The sequence below is a fragment of the Artemia franciscana genome, chromosome 1 (genome assembly GCF_032884065.1).
Source record: "Artemia franciscana chromosome 1, ASM3288406v1, whole genome shotgun sequence".
NCBI classification, from domain to species: Eukaryota; Metazoa; Arthropoda; class Branchiopoda; order Anostraca; family Artemiidae; genus Artemia; species Artemia franciscana.
In genome coordinates this window covers 3,411,853-3,429,063 of record NC_088863.1, presented here as the reverse complement: position 1 = coordinate 3,429,063, position 17,211 = coordinate 3,411,853, and the positions used below count along the sequence as shown (strand labels likewise).

The following is a 17,211-nucleotide window of genomic DNA, read 5'->3' as shown; positions in this document are numbered from 1 at the left end:
TTCTCATAATTTTGATCGAATGATTTTGAGAAAAAAAGAGCGGGGGGGGGGAAGCCTAGTTGCCTTCCGATTTTCGGTTAATTAAAAAGGCAACTAGGACTTTTAATTTTTTACCAATCTTTTTATAAGTAAAAGATATACGTAGCTTATAAATTAGCTTACGTAAAGAACTTTTGTATTCTCATGTTTTTATTACATATATGAGGGGGTTCGCCCCCTCGTCAGTACCTCACTCTTTAAACTAAAGCTTAAATTTTGTCCCAATTCATTAAGAAGGACCCCTGAATCACAAAAGCCGCAGAATAAATAGTTGCAATTACTAAAAATACTTTAGCGTAAAGAGCGAGGTATTAGGAGGAGGTGAGCCCCTCATATGGGTAATAATTTCTGTTCGTTTTAAGTTTTAATGCAGCTGCTTACTTCCAGCTGAAACAAAAACTTTTTCATATTTCTTTTTTCATTGTTTTTTTTTTTAAGTAATGCTAGTAAATCCTGCGCTCCCTTCATGGAAATTTTCTTCCTCCATGACAAATTCCTCGATGGAAAGTTCCCTCAACATATCCCCCTCTTCTCAACCCTTGCCTCCAACCAAAAAATCCTCCTGAAAAAGCCTGTACACTTCCCAATAACCATTACTATATGTAAGCACTGGTCAAAGTTTTAACTTGTAACCCCTCCCACGGGGACTGTGGGGGAGTAAGTCGTCCCCAAAGACATAGTTATAAGGTTTTTCGACTACGCTGAATAAAATGGCTATCTCAGAATTTTGATCCGTTGACTTTGGGAAAATAATTAGCGTAGGAGGGGGCCTAGGTGCCCTCCAATTTTTTGGTCACTTAAAAAGGGCACTAGAACTTTTCATTTCCGTTAGAATGAGCCCTCTCGCAACATTCTAGGACAACTGGGTCGATACGATCAACCCTGGGGAAAAAAACAACAAAAAAAAACAACAACAAACAAACAAATAAACACGCATCCATGATCTGCCTTCTGGCAAAAAATATAAAATTCCACATTTTTGTAGATAAGAGCTTGAAACTTCTGCGGTAGGGTTCTCTGATATGCTGAATCTGACGGTGTGATTTTCGTTAAGATTCTATGACTTTTAGGGGGTGTTCCCCCCTATTTTCTAAAATAGAGCAAATTTTCTTAGGCTCGTAACTTTTGATGGGTAAGACTAAACTTGATGAAACTTATATATTTAAAATCAGCATTAAAATGCGATTCTTTTGATGTAGCTATTGGTACCAAAAATCCAATTTTTTTTAGAGTTTTGGTTACTATTGAGCCGGGTTGCTCCTTACTGCAGTTCGTTACCACGAACTGTTTGATTAGAGTTTACTTTAGAAGTAGCGTTGAGTTTCTCCGGATTATCGCTCTGAAAATAGTTGGATGCACAATTTTTAGACATCAGGAAGCAAGCTTTACAATGCGAAAATTTGTGCTTAGGGAAGATTGTTATTCGTACTTAAAATAAACAAACAGAAACTATAACAGTATATTAGTAGTTAAGAGTTTTTTTTATCCGAGTCAAGAAATTAAAATACACAGGAAATCTCTTGCCAGAACGTATATTTTTACCATGGCTAATTAATTTGAGATGAATATAAATAGAAAAAATTAAATTTAGTTTAAAAGATAACATGGGTTAGACCTCTCAAGGATTAGAGTTTACCTTAGAAGTAGTTCACTCTGAAAACAGTTAGATGCACAATTTTTAGACATCAGGAAGCAAGCTTTACATTGGAAAATTTGTGCTTAGGGAATAATGTTATTCGTACTTAAAATGTGCAAACAGAAACTATAACACTTTATTTTTAGTTCAGACTTTTTTTTATATCCGACTCGGGAAACTAAAACACACAGGAAATCTCTAGCCAGACTATATATTTTCAACATGGTTAATTACTTTAAGATAAATATAAATATAATATGAACTTCAGTTCAAAAACTAAATCAGCAAGACAGTTCTGCTAAATAAAAAAACAGAGAACTAGCAAATTTTATTAAAATATACAAAAAGGGAAAATGGGTTACAAATTTCAGGGACTAAAATTCACCTTAGAAAAAGTGTTGAGTTTCTCGGGAGTTCCGGTCTGAAGACAGTTGGAAGCACAATTCTTAGACATCAGGAAGTAAACTTTCCACTGCTTCTGAATTCATCAGGAAACAATAATAATAGAGAAAAAATACTCTAGACTAAAATATAAACGATGATTTGCGCATAAAGACTGTTGCTATTCCCACTTTAAATAATAAGACAGAAACTATTAAACTGAGCCTAGTCAAACGGTTCGTGGTAACAAACTGTAAGTAGGGAGCGACACGGCTCAAAAATAACGGAAACTCTAAAAAACTGAATATTGATATCAATAGACAAGCATCGATTTATTATGCTAATTACAAACGTGAAAGATTCATTAAGTTTAGTGTTACCTATCAAAAGCTAAGAGCCAGATAAAATTTGCTGGATTTCCGAAAAAGAGGGGCAACCACCCTCTAATAGTCAAGGAATCTTAATGAAAATCATACCATCAGATTTAGGGTATAAGAGAACCCTATTGTAGAAGTTACAAGCTCTCATCTGGAAAAATATAGGGTTTTGTATTTTTTGGAAAGGTCACGAAAGTGTGTTTATTTATTTATTTTGATTGTTTGCTTTTCTTAGGGTTGATAGTATCTGACCACAGTCCTAGAATATTAGGAAAGGGCTTATACGGACAAAAATTAAAAGTTCTAGTAGGGGCAACCACCCTCTAATAGTCAAGGAATCTTAATGAAAATCATACCATCAGATTTACGGTATAAGAGAACCCTTAAGTAGAAGTTACAAGCTCCCATCTGGAAAAATATAGAATTTTGTATTTTTTGGAAAGGTCACGAAAGTGTGTTTATTTATTTATTTTGATTGTTTGCTTTTCTTAGGGTTGATAGTACCTGACCACAGTCCTAGAATATTAGGAAAGGGCTTATTCGGACAAAAATTAAAAGTTCTAGTTCCATTTTAAGTGATCAAAAAGATTGGAGGGCACCTAGTCCCCCTCCCAATTCCCCCCCCCCCCAAAGTCCTCGATCAAGATTTTGAGACAGCCATTTTGTTCAGCAGTTGAAAAGTCAAGTAGCTATGCCCTTGGAGATAACATAACCCCCCATACTCCCCGGGGAAAGGTCTGTGAGTCATGGAATTTACCCATTGTTTCCGTATAGTATTTGTCCCTATTGCTCGACCCTGCCTCTATTGCTCTGACAGTCAGGAATCAATTTCATTTAACTTTCAATAAGACATATTTTTACTTTAGATTGTTTAGTCATTTTATTCAAAAATTCATTTGATTTTTTGGGTATATTTGAATTTTGTATATTATATTTTTACGTATCTCATATAGATACGTATATATTATACATATATATTATATATATATATATATATATATATATATATATATATATATATATATATATATATATATATATATATAATATATAATATATAATATATATATAATATAATATATATAATATATATATAATATATAATAATATATATAATATATATATATATAAATAATATATATATATGTAATATATATATAGATATATATATATTATATATATATAATATATATATATATATATATATATATATATATATATATATATATATATATATATATATATATATATATATATATATATATATATATATATATATATATATATATATATATATATATATATATATATATATATATATATATATATATATATATATATATATATATACTACTACTACTAATAACTCAGTGCAGCACCAAGCCGCCTGAGGCCAACACAGCTACGCACGCTCCTCCTCCAACCTAATCTATTTAAAGCCTCCCTCTTTACAGCCTCCCAGGAAGTTCCCATTTCCTTTAAATCTTTATTTATGACATCCTCCCAACCCAGACAAGGACGACCTGCTTTCCGTGTAGCCCCAGACGGTTGGCCAAAAAGGACAATCTTCGGTAATCTGTCATCCTTCGTCCGTAGAACGTGGCCTAGCCATCTCAACCTTTCTTTCATTATAGCCCCAGAAAGCGGGATTGAACCACACTTTTCGTACAGCCTACTGTTTGAAATACGGTCAGTTAGCCGGGTACCCAGAACAATCCGTAGGCAATTTCTCTGGAAAACATCTAGTAAATTTTCACCTGCTTTTCGGAGTGCCCATGCTTCAGAGCCATATTTGACCACTGTCATCACTGTAGCTTCCAATATTCTAATCTTGGTTTGTAGGCTTATCTTTCTATTCTTCCAAACTTTTTTTAACTGTGAAAAAACACCCTGAGCTTTAGCTATTCTACTTTTAACATCTTCACTGCTCCTACCATCTTTACTAATAATACTACCAAGGTAACTGAAGCTCCCAACCTGATCAATCTTTTCGTTACCTAATGTCACCTGTTCATCTTCACTTATTCCTAGCCTTAGTGACTTAGTCTTCTTAACATTAATTTTCAAGCCTATTTTAGCACCCTGAACTCGTAAAACCTCTAAAAATTCATTCATTTCTTAAATCATCAGCATAATCTAAGTCCAGGAGCGTTCTTCCTCCCCATTTGATTCCATGATCTCCAATTGCCTTTCCTGTGCTCCTTAAGACGAAGTCCATCAAAATGATCTATATAAAGGGGGATAGAACACAGCCCTGCTTAACTCCTGATTTAATACAAAACCAGTTGCTAACCTCATTTCCTACCTTAACCGCAGCAGTATTATTCTCGTACATAGCGCAAATCACTTTAATGTATTTTTCTGGTACACCATATAACGATAAGACCTTTGTTAACGCTGTTCTATCAACAGAATCGAAAGCTTGCTCATAATCGATAAAACTAAGGACCAAAGGTGTTTGACAACTCAATTATTAACCTAAGGGTGAAAACATGGTCGACACATCCTCTACTTTTTCTAAAACCGCATTGTTCTTCCCTTAAAACTTTGTCTACAGCATGTCTCAGTCTAAAAAGTATCATATTACTCAGTAATTTGCTACCTACAGAGACCAGACTAATGCCTCGATAATTACGACACTCACTCTTGTCACCTTTCTTATACAGTGGTTTAATTAAGGTTTTCCTAAAATCATTGGGTACTTCCCCTTTTTCAAAAATCATGTTCATAATCTTCAGTATCTTATTCCTAACCTCAGAGCCACCATATTTAAGGAACTCATTAATCATACTATCAGCACCTGGGGCCTTATTATTTTTTAATCCTTCTAGTACTGTCGCTAATTCTTCCTCACTAAACAAATCTTCCATCACATCCAAGGTATCACAAACTTTTTCATTTTCATCTATATCTTTTCCTGCAACTGTATCTCGGTTTAGCACATTCTCAAAATGTTCCACCCATCTTTCTGTAACTTTTTCCTTATCACTAATTGTGGCCCCATTTCTATCTTTAACTGGGACAAGTCCGGACTGGCTACTCCCTTTCAATTTATTAACATGCCAGTATAATATTTTACTATTATGCCGTCTAGCCGCATCTTCCAGATCCTCAGCAATTTTATCCATCGCCTCCATTTCACATCTTCTTAGTTCATATTTTAATGCTTTCTCCACTTTCTTTACATTCCTTTTGTTTTCATACGACCTATCACTCAGATAATTCTTGTACAAACCCCTTCTACTCTCTATTAAACCTAAAGCTTTTCACTAATATTCCTAGTTGCTGTCTTAGCACTCTTCCCTAGGACACCATCAGCAACTTCACAAATTGTTTTTCTGAAATTATTCCATCCATCTTCCACATTGTCAAATTTTAAACCCTCAAGTTTAGTACTCAACTGTTCCTGGAATTTTTTTTCTCAAATTTTCATCCTGAAGTCTACCAACATATATATATATATATATATATATATATATATATATATATATATATATATATATATATATATATATATATATATATATATATATATATATATATATATATATATATATACACACGCATATATATATATATATATATATATATATATATATATATATATATATATATATATATATATATATATATATATATATATATATATATATATATATAAACCACAGGATCTACCTTTTCTAAACTTGATTATTTTAAGTATTGGAATTTTGAGATTTTAAGCAAGCATACAGAACAAAAAGTTAAATTCCACTCGAGGAGTCACGACCTATCTATCATATGGTGTGCATCTCAGAGTGCCATGGGCGCCACATAATTCTGCAATATGCGGCACAGTCCCCGCAGCGCTTGGAACCATTTCGTCCCCTTGGCATACGCCATCTAATATAAGAGATTTCTGAAAGTTGGCGCCCCATCCTCTGATTCCTCTTGATTTACTATGCTTATTGAAATTTTAAGCTAGCAAGATCAGCAAACAGCCTTTGAGTAACTATATTTTTTACAATCAATTACTCTTTCAATCTTCTGCATGATCGTTTCTATCCAACAGCTACAGGCTACACTGTTTTTCACCATAGAATTGATTGACAGTTATAAGACTAAGCCCCTTTACAGGAGTTCAACTGATCTTTTCTGTACGAGAACCCTCTCATTAGTTCATTAGTTCATTCTATGATTTTAAAATTTCTAGTGGATAAATCAGTTTTGATTAAAGTTTCCAATTAGGTCCACAGAAAAGCACTGGGTATTGGGAAAGATAGGTTATAACACAAATGATACAAATATCTTTTGTATAGAGTTTGCGTGAATTGAAATTAAACTCTAACCCAGCTTTAACCAAAACATGTAACTTTGCCTAAAACTGAATTCTTTAGAGTAAACTTGTCATTTTAAAAGGAATGATGTGCGTATGGAAAACCTGGCCCAGAGTTTTTTTTTCTGTCACATTTGTCTAAATTTATTTTTAGAAGGGTGATTTTGAGATATACCCTTGGCTGCCATTGCTGCAATTCTTTTTTTAACGAATTATTTTTTTTTTCAATTCTTTTTTCCTCTTTCAATTCTTTTTTCCTTTTTCAATTCTTTTTTTAACGAAGACGTCTCACTGATAGCGGATGCAGGAAAATCGGAAAAAAAATGTTCACACACAAGCGATATTAAATAAATGTTAATTTTGAGATATACCCTTGGTTGCCAGTGATGCAATTCTTTTTTTAACGAATTCTTTTCTTTTTCAATTCTTTTTTTAACGAAGACGTCTCACTGATAGAGGATGCAGGAAAATCGGAAAAATGTTCACACAGAAACGATATTAAATAAATGTTAATTTTGAGATATACCCTTGGATGCCATTGATGCAATTCTTTTTTTTTAGCGAATTCTATTTTTTTTAATTCACTTTTTTTTCTTTTTCAATTCTTCTTTTAACAAAGACGTCTCACTGATAGCGGATGCAGGAAAATCGGAAAAATCAAAAAGTTCATGGTAACGAACTGTAGTATGGAGCGACCCGGCTCAATAGTAACCAAAACTCTAAAAAATGGAATTTTGGTACCAATAGCTACATCAAAAGAATCGCATTTTAATGCTGATTTTAAATATATAAGTTTCATCAAGTTAAGTCTTACCCATCAAAAGTTCCGAGCCTGAGAAAATTTGTGTTATTTTAGAAAATAGGGGGAAAAACCCCCTAAAAGTCATAGAATCTTAACGAAAATCACACCATCAGATTCAGCATATCAGAGAACCCTAATGTAGAAGTTTCAAGCTCCTATCTACAAAAATGTGGAATTTTATGTTTTTTGCCAGAAGGCAGATCACGGATGCGTGTTTATTTGTTTGTTTGTTTTTTTTTTTTGTTTTTTTTTCCAGGGGTGATCGTAGCGACCCAGTTGTCCTAGAATGTTGCGAGAGGGCTCATTCTAACGGAAATGAAAAGTTCCAGTGCCCTTTTAAGTGGCCAAAAAAATTGGAGGGCACCTAGGCCCCTCCCACGCTAATTATTTTCCCAAAGTCAACGGATCAAAATTCTGAGATAGCCATTTTATTCAGCGTAGTCGAAAAACCTTACAACTATGTCTTTGGGGACAACTTACTCCCCCACAGTCCCCGTGGGAGGGGTTACAAGTTCAAAACTTTGACCAGTGCTTACATATAGTAATGGTTATTGGGGAGTGTACAGGCGTTTTCAGGAGAATTTTTTGGTTGGAGCCAGGGGTTAAGAAGAGGGGGATATGCTGGGGGAACTTTCCATCGAGGAATTTGTCATGGGGGAAGAAAATTTCCATGAAGGGAGCGCAGGATTTACTAGCATTACTTAAAAAAAAAAAACAATGAAAAAATAAATATGAAAAAGTTTTTTTCAGCTGGAAGTAAGCAGCAGCATTAAAACTTAAAACAAACAGAAATTATTACCCATATGAGGGGCTCACCTCCTCCTAATACCTTGCTCTTTACGCTAAAGTATTTTTAGTAATTTCAACTATTTATTCTGCGGCTTTTGTGATTCAGGGGTCATTCTTAATGAATTGGGACAAAATTTAAGCTTTAGTGTAAAGAGCGAGGTACTGACGAGGGGGCGAACCCCCTCATATATGTAATAAAAACATGAGAATACAAAAGTACTTTACGTAAGCTAATTTATAAGTTACGTATATCTTTTACTTATAAAAAGATTCGTAAAAATTAAAAGTTATAGTTGCCTTTTTAATTAACCGAAAATCGGAGGGCAACTAGGCTTCCTCCCCCGCTCTTTTTTTCTCAAAATCATTCGATCAAAATTATGAGAAACCCATTTAGCCAAAAAAAATAAATATACTAATTTCGTTTTAATTATTCCTCTGCGGAGAGCCAAAATCAAAACATGCATTGATTCAAAAAGTTCAGAAATTAAATAAAAAAAACAAGTTTTTTAAATGAAAGTAAGGAGCGACATTAAAACTTAAAACGAACAGAAATTACTCCGTATATGAAAGGGGTTTTTCTTTTCAACGCCCCGCTCTTTACTAAGGTTTCTTACTGTTTTAAAATGTAGAGATTAAGAGAAAGAGTCAAACTTTAGCGTAAAGAGCAGGGCGTTGAAAAGGAAAAACCCCTTTCATATACGGAGTAATTTCTGTTCGTTTCAAGTTTTAATTTCGCTCCTTACTTTCATTTAAAAAACTTGTTTTTTTTAAATTTAATGTTCACACAAAAACTACATTAAATAAATGTTAATTTTGAGATACACCCTTGGTTGTCATTGATGCAATTTTTTTAACGACTTCTTTTTCCTTTTTTCAATTCTTTTTTTTTCTTTTTCAATTCTTTTTTTAACGAAGACATCTCACTGATGCCGGATGCTGGAAAATCGAAAAAAAGTTCACACAGAAACAATATCTAATAAATGTTAAGATATACCCTTTGAAATAAACCCTTGTTTGCCATTGATGCAATTCTTTTTTAAACGAATTCTTTTTTCTTTTTTCAATTCTTTTTTCTTTTTCAGTTCTTTCAAACAGTTCGAGGTAACGAACTGTAGTAAGGAGCGACCCGGCTCAATAGTTACCGTAACTCTAAAAAATGGAATTTTGATACCAATAATTACATCAAACGAATCGCACTTTAATACTGATTTTAAATATATAAGTTTCATCAAGATTAACCTTACCCATCAAAAGTTACGAGCCTGAGAAAATTTGCCTCATTTTAGAAAATAGGAGGAAACACACCCTAAAAGTAATATGACCTTAACGAAAATCACACCATCAGATTCAGCGTATCAGAGAACACTATTGTAGAAGTTTCAAGCCCCTATCTATAAAAATGTGGAATTTCGCATCTTTTGCCAGAAGACAAATCACAGATGCGTATTTATTTGTTTTTTTTTCCCAGGGGTGATCGTATCGACTCAGTGGTCCGAGAATGTCACGAAAGGGCTCATTCTAAATGAAATTAAAAGTTGTAGTGCCCTTTTTAAGTGACCGAAAAAATTAGTGGGCGCCTAGGCCCCTTCCCACACTCATTTTTTATCCAAAGTCACCAGATCAAAATTCTGAGATAGCCATTTTATTCACCCTAGTCGAAAAACCTAATAACTATGTCTTTGGGGACGACTTACTCCCCCGCAGTCCCCGTGGAAGGGGCTGCAAGTTACAAACTTTGACCTGTGTTTACATATAGTAATGGTTACTGGGAAGTATACAGACGTTTTCAGGGGGATTTTTTTGGTTTGGGGGGGGGAGTTGGGGGAGGAGTTACGTGGGAGGATCTTTTCATGGAGGAATATCTCATGGGAGAAGAGACTTTCAATGGAGGGGGCGCAGGATTTTCTACCATTATTTAAAAAAACAATGAAAAATTAAAAATGAAAAGCTTTTTTCTACTGAAAGTGAGGAGCAACATTAAAACTGAAAACGAACAGACATTATGACGCATATGAGGGGTTCACCTCCTCGTAATACCTTGCTCTTTACGCTAAAGTATTTTTAGTAATTACAACTACTTATTCTACGGCCTTTGTGATTCAGGGATCATTCTTAAGGAATTGGGAGAAAATTTAAGCTTTAGTGTAAAGAGCAAGGTATCAACGAGGGGTGAGCCCCCTCATATACGTAATAAAAACATACGAATACAGAAGTTCGCTACGTAAGTTAATTCGTAAGTTACATATATTTTTTACTTATGAAAACGTTCGTAAAAATTAAAAGTTATAATTGCCTTTTTAAGTAATCAAAAAATTGGAGGGCAACTAGACCTCCTCTCTCGCTCCTTTTTTCTCAAAATCTTCCGATTAAAACTATGCAAAAGCCATTTTGCCAAAAAAAAAATTAATATGCAATTTTGTTTTAATTATTTATGGGCGGAGAGCCAAGATCAAAACATGCATTAATTCAAAAACGTCCAGAAATTAAACAAAAAAAAAACAAATTTTTTTAAAATGAAAGTAAGGAGCGACATTAAAACTTAAAACGAACAGAAATTACTCCGTATATGAAAGGGGCTTTTCCTCCTCAACGTCCCGCTCTTTACGCTAAAGTTTTTTACTGTTTTAAAAAGTACAGTTAAGAGAAAGTCAAACTTTAGCGTGAAAAGGGGGGGGGTTGATGAGGAAAAGCCCTTTTCATATACGGAGTAATTTCTGTTCGTTATAAGTTTTAATGTCGCTCCTTACTTTTATTTAAAAAACTTGTTTTTTTTGTTTAATTTTCAACAAAGACGGCTCACAGATAGATGATGCTGGAAAGTTGTAAAAATGTTCACACAGAAACGATTCACTGCAGCTGTTGAAGTGCAAAAGGTATTATGAAATATTTAGACAGAGAAACACAATATTTTAATCTCATAAACATATTATGAGATATTTTAACAAAAAATACATAGGACTAAGCTAAATCAAGTTCTAGAAGACAAAAGCAATATTCAAAAGGCTAACCTGTATAAGCCTAGGCTAGCTATACCTAATAGAAATCTTGCATATTAATTTCCCTGGAAATTAATATGCATTGATACCTAGACTATTCCATCAGGGTACAGTCTTGTCAACCCTGTGCAACACCAGTGTCATCCTAAGGTTTTTATTGTGCTTCAAATTGAGTTCAAAATGCAACAAGAATCAAATGCAAAGGAACAGCTCAGGCCTTGGATCTATTTTCACTTTTAGAATAATTGACACCAGCTTATCAAACAGTTCGTGGTAACGAACGGTAGTAAGGAGTGATCCTGCTCAATAGTAAACGAAACTTTAAAAAATGGTATTTTGATACTAATAGATAAATCAAAAGAATTTGATTTTTATACTGATTTAAAATATATAAGTTTCGTAAAATTTAGTTTTACTTATCAAAAGTTACAAGCCTGAGAAAATTTGCCTTATTTTGGAAAATAGGGGGAAACACCCCCTAAAAGTCATGGAATCGTATTTTTTGCCAGAAGACCGATTACGGGTGCGTGTTTTTTTTTCCATGGGTGATCATACTGACCCAGTGGTCCTAGAATGTTGCAAGAGGGCTCATTCTAACGGAAATTAAAAGCTCTAGTGCCCTTTTTAAGTGACCAAAAATATTGGAGGGCACCTAGACCCCGTCCCATGCTCATTTTTTCCCAAAGTCGAAGGGTCAAATTACTGAGATAGCCATTTAGTTCAGCATAGTCGAAAAACCCAATAACTATGTCTTTGGGGACGACTTACTCCCTCACATTCCCCAGGAGAGGGGCTACAAGTTACAAACTTTGACCTGTGTTTACATGTTGTATAGTTGTATATGGTTATTGGGAAGTGTACAGACGTTTTCAGGGGAATTTTTTCTTGGATAGGGAGGGGGTTGAGGGGAGGACGTTACATGGGAGGATCTTTCCATGGTATCTTCCAATAACTGTGTCTTTGGGGACGACTTACTCCCTCACATTCCCCGGGGGAGGGGCTACAAGTTACAAACTTTGACCTGTGTTTACATGTAGTATGTAGTATGGTTATTGGGAAGTGTACAGACGTTTTCAGGAGAATTTTTTCTTGGATAGGGAGGGGGTTGAGGGGAGGACGTTACATGGGAGGATCTTTCCATGGAGGAATTTGTCATGGAAGGAGAGAATTTCCATGAAGGGGCGCAGGATTTTCTAATATTATTTAAAACAAAAAATAATGAAAAGATAAACATGAAAAAGTTCTTTCAAATGGAAGTAAGGAGCAGCATTAAAACAAAACAAATGAAAATTATTAGGCACTGAGGGGTTCATCTCCTCCTAAATACCTGCTCTTTACGCTAAAGTATTTTTTAGTAATTCCTCAACGCCCTGCTCTTTACACTAAAGTTTTTCCCTGTTTTAATAAGTAGATTTGAGAGAAAGAGTCAAACTTTAGCGCAAAGAGCGGGGCGTTGAGGAGGGAATAGCCCCTTTCGTATACGGAGTAATTTCTGTTCGTTTTAAGTTTTAATGTCGCTCCTTATTTTCAGTTAAAAAAACTTGTTTTTTTTTTAATTTAATTAAATAGAATCAGCTCAATCGAACTAAATATGAACTGAACCACATTTTTCTTTATACCATTGTTAAACTACTTGATTGACTCTTAAATTCGCATATTCACAATATTCCCAGAATATATATATAAACGATAGCAAACGTCTTTTCAATCAAACGCTAATATAATTTCCCCAGGCGCTAAGTATTCAAACCTTGGATTAAATAAATATGACCCTCTTTTTTTTGTCAATGGATAATGGAAAACTTTGATAAACATTATTAATTTCTCAGTAACTTACAATTTATGGTTCTAAAAAGCTTTTAAATTAGAATAACAGATATAATTTTCAACGGCTCAATAGAAATATTTCAACGCAGCCACTGAACAGCTGTGACGCACAGACTTGCAGATAAAACGGAGGGAAGCCGTGGGTTCACGCTAAGACAGTCATTTTTGCCAGAAATCGCATCACTGGGAATCCAGGGATAGGTAATTTAACTGCGTTAAAACTGGATTTAGTACAGTCTAAACTTGTCATTTACGAGTATAAATGTTCAGTCGGCATTCCTGGTCATTTTTTCCTTTTTTTTATGGCAATTGGTATTAACCAAGTGACATATAGTAATCGCAAATTCTGTCTGTCTGTCGGTCTGTCGGTCCCGGTTTTGCTACTTTAGGCACTTCCAGGTAAGCTAGGACGATGAAATTTGGAAGCGTATCAGGGACCGGACCATATTAAATTTAAAATAGTCGTTTTCCGATTTGAATATGGGGCAGTGGTGGCCCCTTAATTCGGAAAAAATAGAAAAAATGAAGTATTTTTCGTTTTTGCCTGAAATAGTCCAGGACTTTTAGCTCAAAAAAGGGTCGAACCCGGACAAAATTGCAATATAAACGAAAATGGTACCAAAATTATCAGAAAAAAATTCTGTACAACATACTAAAAGTCCCCATAAATCCAAGTGGGGCGAGTACCCGAAAAACAGGGGAAAAGGGGGAAATGCGGGGAAAATGAGAAAAATGCCGAACATGCCCAGAAAATAGTTTAAAGTGAGTTTTCTGGGGTTTTCACATACGCTGATTACGAAATTAACATCTAAAATTCAGTATAGAAAAAGAGTACTACGGAAAACGGGGGAACAGGGGAAAGAGGGGAGAAAAGAGAAGAATACAGGGTAGGGGTAGAAAAAGGTTTGAAAGATATTTTCTGGGGTATTCCTATCTGGTGATTACGAAATTGAGAAATAAAATGATATAAAAAAAATCGATTAACATAAAACGGGGAAATGGGGGGGAGGGGAAAAGGGAAATATACAGGGTAGGGGTAGAAAGCATGTGGAAATGTGTTTTCTGGGGTTTTTCTATCTGCTGATCATGAAACTGACCCCTAAAATGAAGGAAAGAAAACGAGAACCATGAAAACCGAACAAAACTGGAGGAAACAACGGAAAAGGGGAAGGGATGCCTGACTCCTGAGCCAGCTGCTAATGGCTAATAAGTAGGCCTATGGAAAAAATAACTCGCTTAAGTATAAAACTTGTACTTTCTTGAATCACAGACATTTCTTACAACCATTTGAATTACTAAACATAAAGAAAACAACCGCTTGGCAGTTATATATAAAATGGCTATTATATGTAAAATTTGCACTTTCGAAGGCAGTATAGTTGACTTGAAAAACACAGCATTGATATCACTAGTCGAGCTCCTCGTCTTCAACAATCTCGTTGTCCCTGTTCAAACAGTTGATACCCTGACATTCTCCGCACGCGAACGTACACGCTAATCCATTTTTCTTGCAGCTGCGTTGCGAGTTCTCGCAGCCTGTCTTACAGTTGCATCTCACGACACTCAAAAGAGTCTGAGGTGCGGGCAACAAATGGGTCATCACAGGTGAGTATTTATGGTCTCTGAGGACCCAACCCCAGTCAGCCGGGTCGAGGTCAGCTGGTTCCCCTTTCCAACGGGATACCTGGAGGCGCACTCGCTGGGAGTGGAATGAAGCTGCAGCTTCGGTTGGCGGAAGCCTTTCAGGCTTAACAAACGCCGTAGTATTAGACGAAGAAACTTTTTCCAAGAAAATTCGATGTCGCAGCTTAGTGAGATCTTCGTTTGGTCGTGCTTTATACAAGCTGAGGAGAAGATATTCACCCGCTTTCACAATTTCATCTTTGGACGATGATTCATCCAGAAACACTTTGCATTTTTTTTCTGAACACTTCGCTCTTCTTCAAAAGAGGTAGCACAGCTTGCTTTCCAAGTCCGAAAACTCGTGAGGTCGTGTCACATCCCAAGAGTGCGTGCCCTACCAGAAGCAGCCTGGATACTTCTCCCATTTTTTTTTTTTGCACTTCGTTGAGGCACCAGAACCGTGTTATCGCTTCTTTTGCATTCGTTGACGATTCGAAGTAAAGTGTTTTTGCATTAGGCGGGAGGTGATTCAAGAGTAGAATCAGAAGGTCTGTGTCGTTGCCAAGAACTATTGTTTCAGAGTTTTCTGCTTTCAACGAAGTGTTTCAGCGAAGCAAACAGAGTTTCAACGAAATGCAAAAAAAAATGGGAGAAGTATCCAGGCTGCTTCTGGTAGGGCACGCACTCTTGGGATGTGACACGACCTCACGAGTTTTCGGACTTGGAAAGCAAGCTGTGCTACCTCTTTTGAAGAAGAGCGAAGTGTTCAGAAAAAAAAATGCAAAGTGTTTCTGGATGAATCATCGTCCAAAGATGAAATTGTTAAAGCGGGTGAATATCTTCTCCTCAGCTTGTATAAAGCACGACCAAACGAAGATCTCACTAAGCTGCGACATCGAATTTTCTTGGAAAAAGTTTCTTCGTCTAATACTACGGCGTTTGTTAAGCCTGAAAGGCTTCCGCCAACCGAAGCTGCAGCTTCATTCCACTCCCAGCGAGTACGCCTCCAGGTATCCCGTTGGAAAGGGGAACCAGCTGACCTCGACCCGGCTGACTGGAGTTGGGTCCTCAGAGACCATAAATACTCACCTGTGATGACCCATTTGTTGCCCGCACCTCAGACTCTTTTGAGTGTCGTGAGATGCAACTGTAAGACAGGCTGCGAGAACTCGCGACGCAGCTGCAAGAAAAATGGATTAGCGTGTACGTTCGCGTGCGGAGAATGTCAGGGTATCAACTGTTTGAACAGGGACAACGAGATTGTCGAAGACGAGGAGCTCGACTAGTGATATCAATGCTGTGTTTTTCAAGTCAACTATACTGCCTTCGAAAGTGCAAATTTTATATATAATAGCCATTTTATATATAACTGCCAAGCGGTTGTTTTCTTTATGTTTAGTAATTCAAATGGTTGTAAGAAATGTCTGTGATTCAAGAAAGTACAAGTTTGATACTTAAGCGAGTTATTTTGTCCATAGGCCTACTATTAGCCATTAGCAGCTGGCTCAGGAGTCAGGCCTCCCTTCCCCTTTTCCGTTGTTTCCTCCAGTTTTGTTCGGTTTTCATGGTTCTCGTTTTCTTTCCTTCATTTTAGGGGTCAGTATCGTGATCAGCAGATAGAAAAACCCCAGAAAACACATTTCCACATGCTTTCTACCCCTACCCTGTATATTTCCCTTTTCCCCTCCCCCCCCATTTCCCCGTTTTATGTTAATCGATTTGTTTATATCATTTTATTTCTCAATTTCGTAATCACCAGATAGGAATACCCCAGAAAATATCTTTCAAACCGCTTTCTACCCCTACCCTGTATTCTTCTCTTTTCTCCCCTCTTTCCCCTGTTTTCCGTAGTACTCTTTTTCTATACTGAATTTTAGGTGTCAATTTCGTAATCAGCGTATGTGAAAACCCCAGAAAACTCACTTTAAACTATTTTCTGGGCATGTTCGGCATTTTTCCCATTTTCCCCCGCATTTCCCCCTTTTCCCCTGTTTTTCGGGTACTCGCCCCACTCGGATTTATGGAGACTTTTAGTATGTGGTACAGAATTTTTTTCTGATCATTTTGGTACCATTTTCATTTATATTGCAATTTTGTCCGGGTCAAACCCTAAAAGTCCTGGACTAAAATAGTATCAATGGGAATCCAGGGATGGGTAATTTATGGGAATCCAGGGATAGGGATAGATGATAGGCTCAATAGAAATATTTCAGCGCAGCCGCTGAACAGCTGTGACGCACAGACTTGCAGATAAAACGGAAGAAAGTTGTGGGTTCACACAAAAACAGCCGTTTTTGCGTGAAATCGCATCATTGGGAATCCAGGGATAGGTAATCTAACTGCGTTGAAACTGGGCTTAATATAGTCCAAACTTGCCATTTGCGAGAATAATTGTTCAGTCGGCAATCCTGGTCATTGTTTTCCTT

At 35.9% G+C, this 17,211-nt stretch overlaps 1 protein-coding gene across 4 annotated transcripts in view; it reads right to left on the bottom strand.

Moving 5' to 3' along the window:
• Nucleotides 1–17,211, bottom strand: part of LOC136043983 (coiled-coil domain-containing protein 50-like) — a 200,203-nt gene that overhangs the window by 102,310 nt on the left and 80,682 nt on the right. The window lies entirely within an intron of this gene.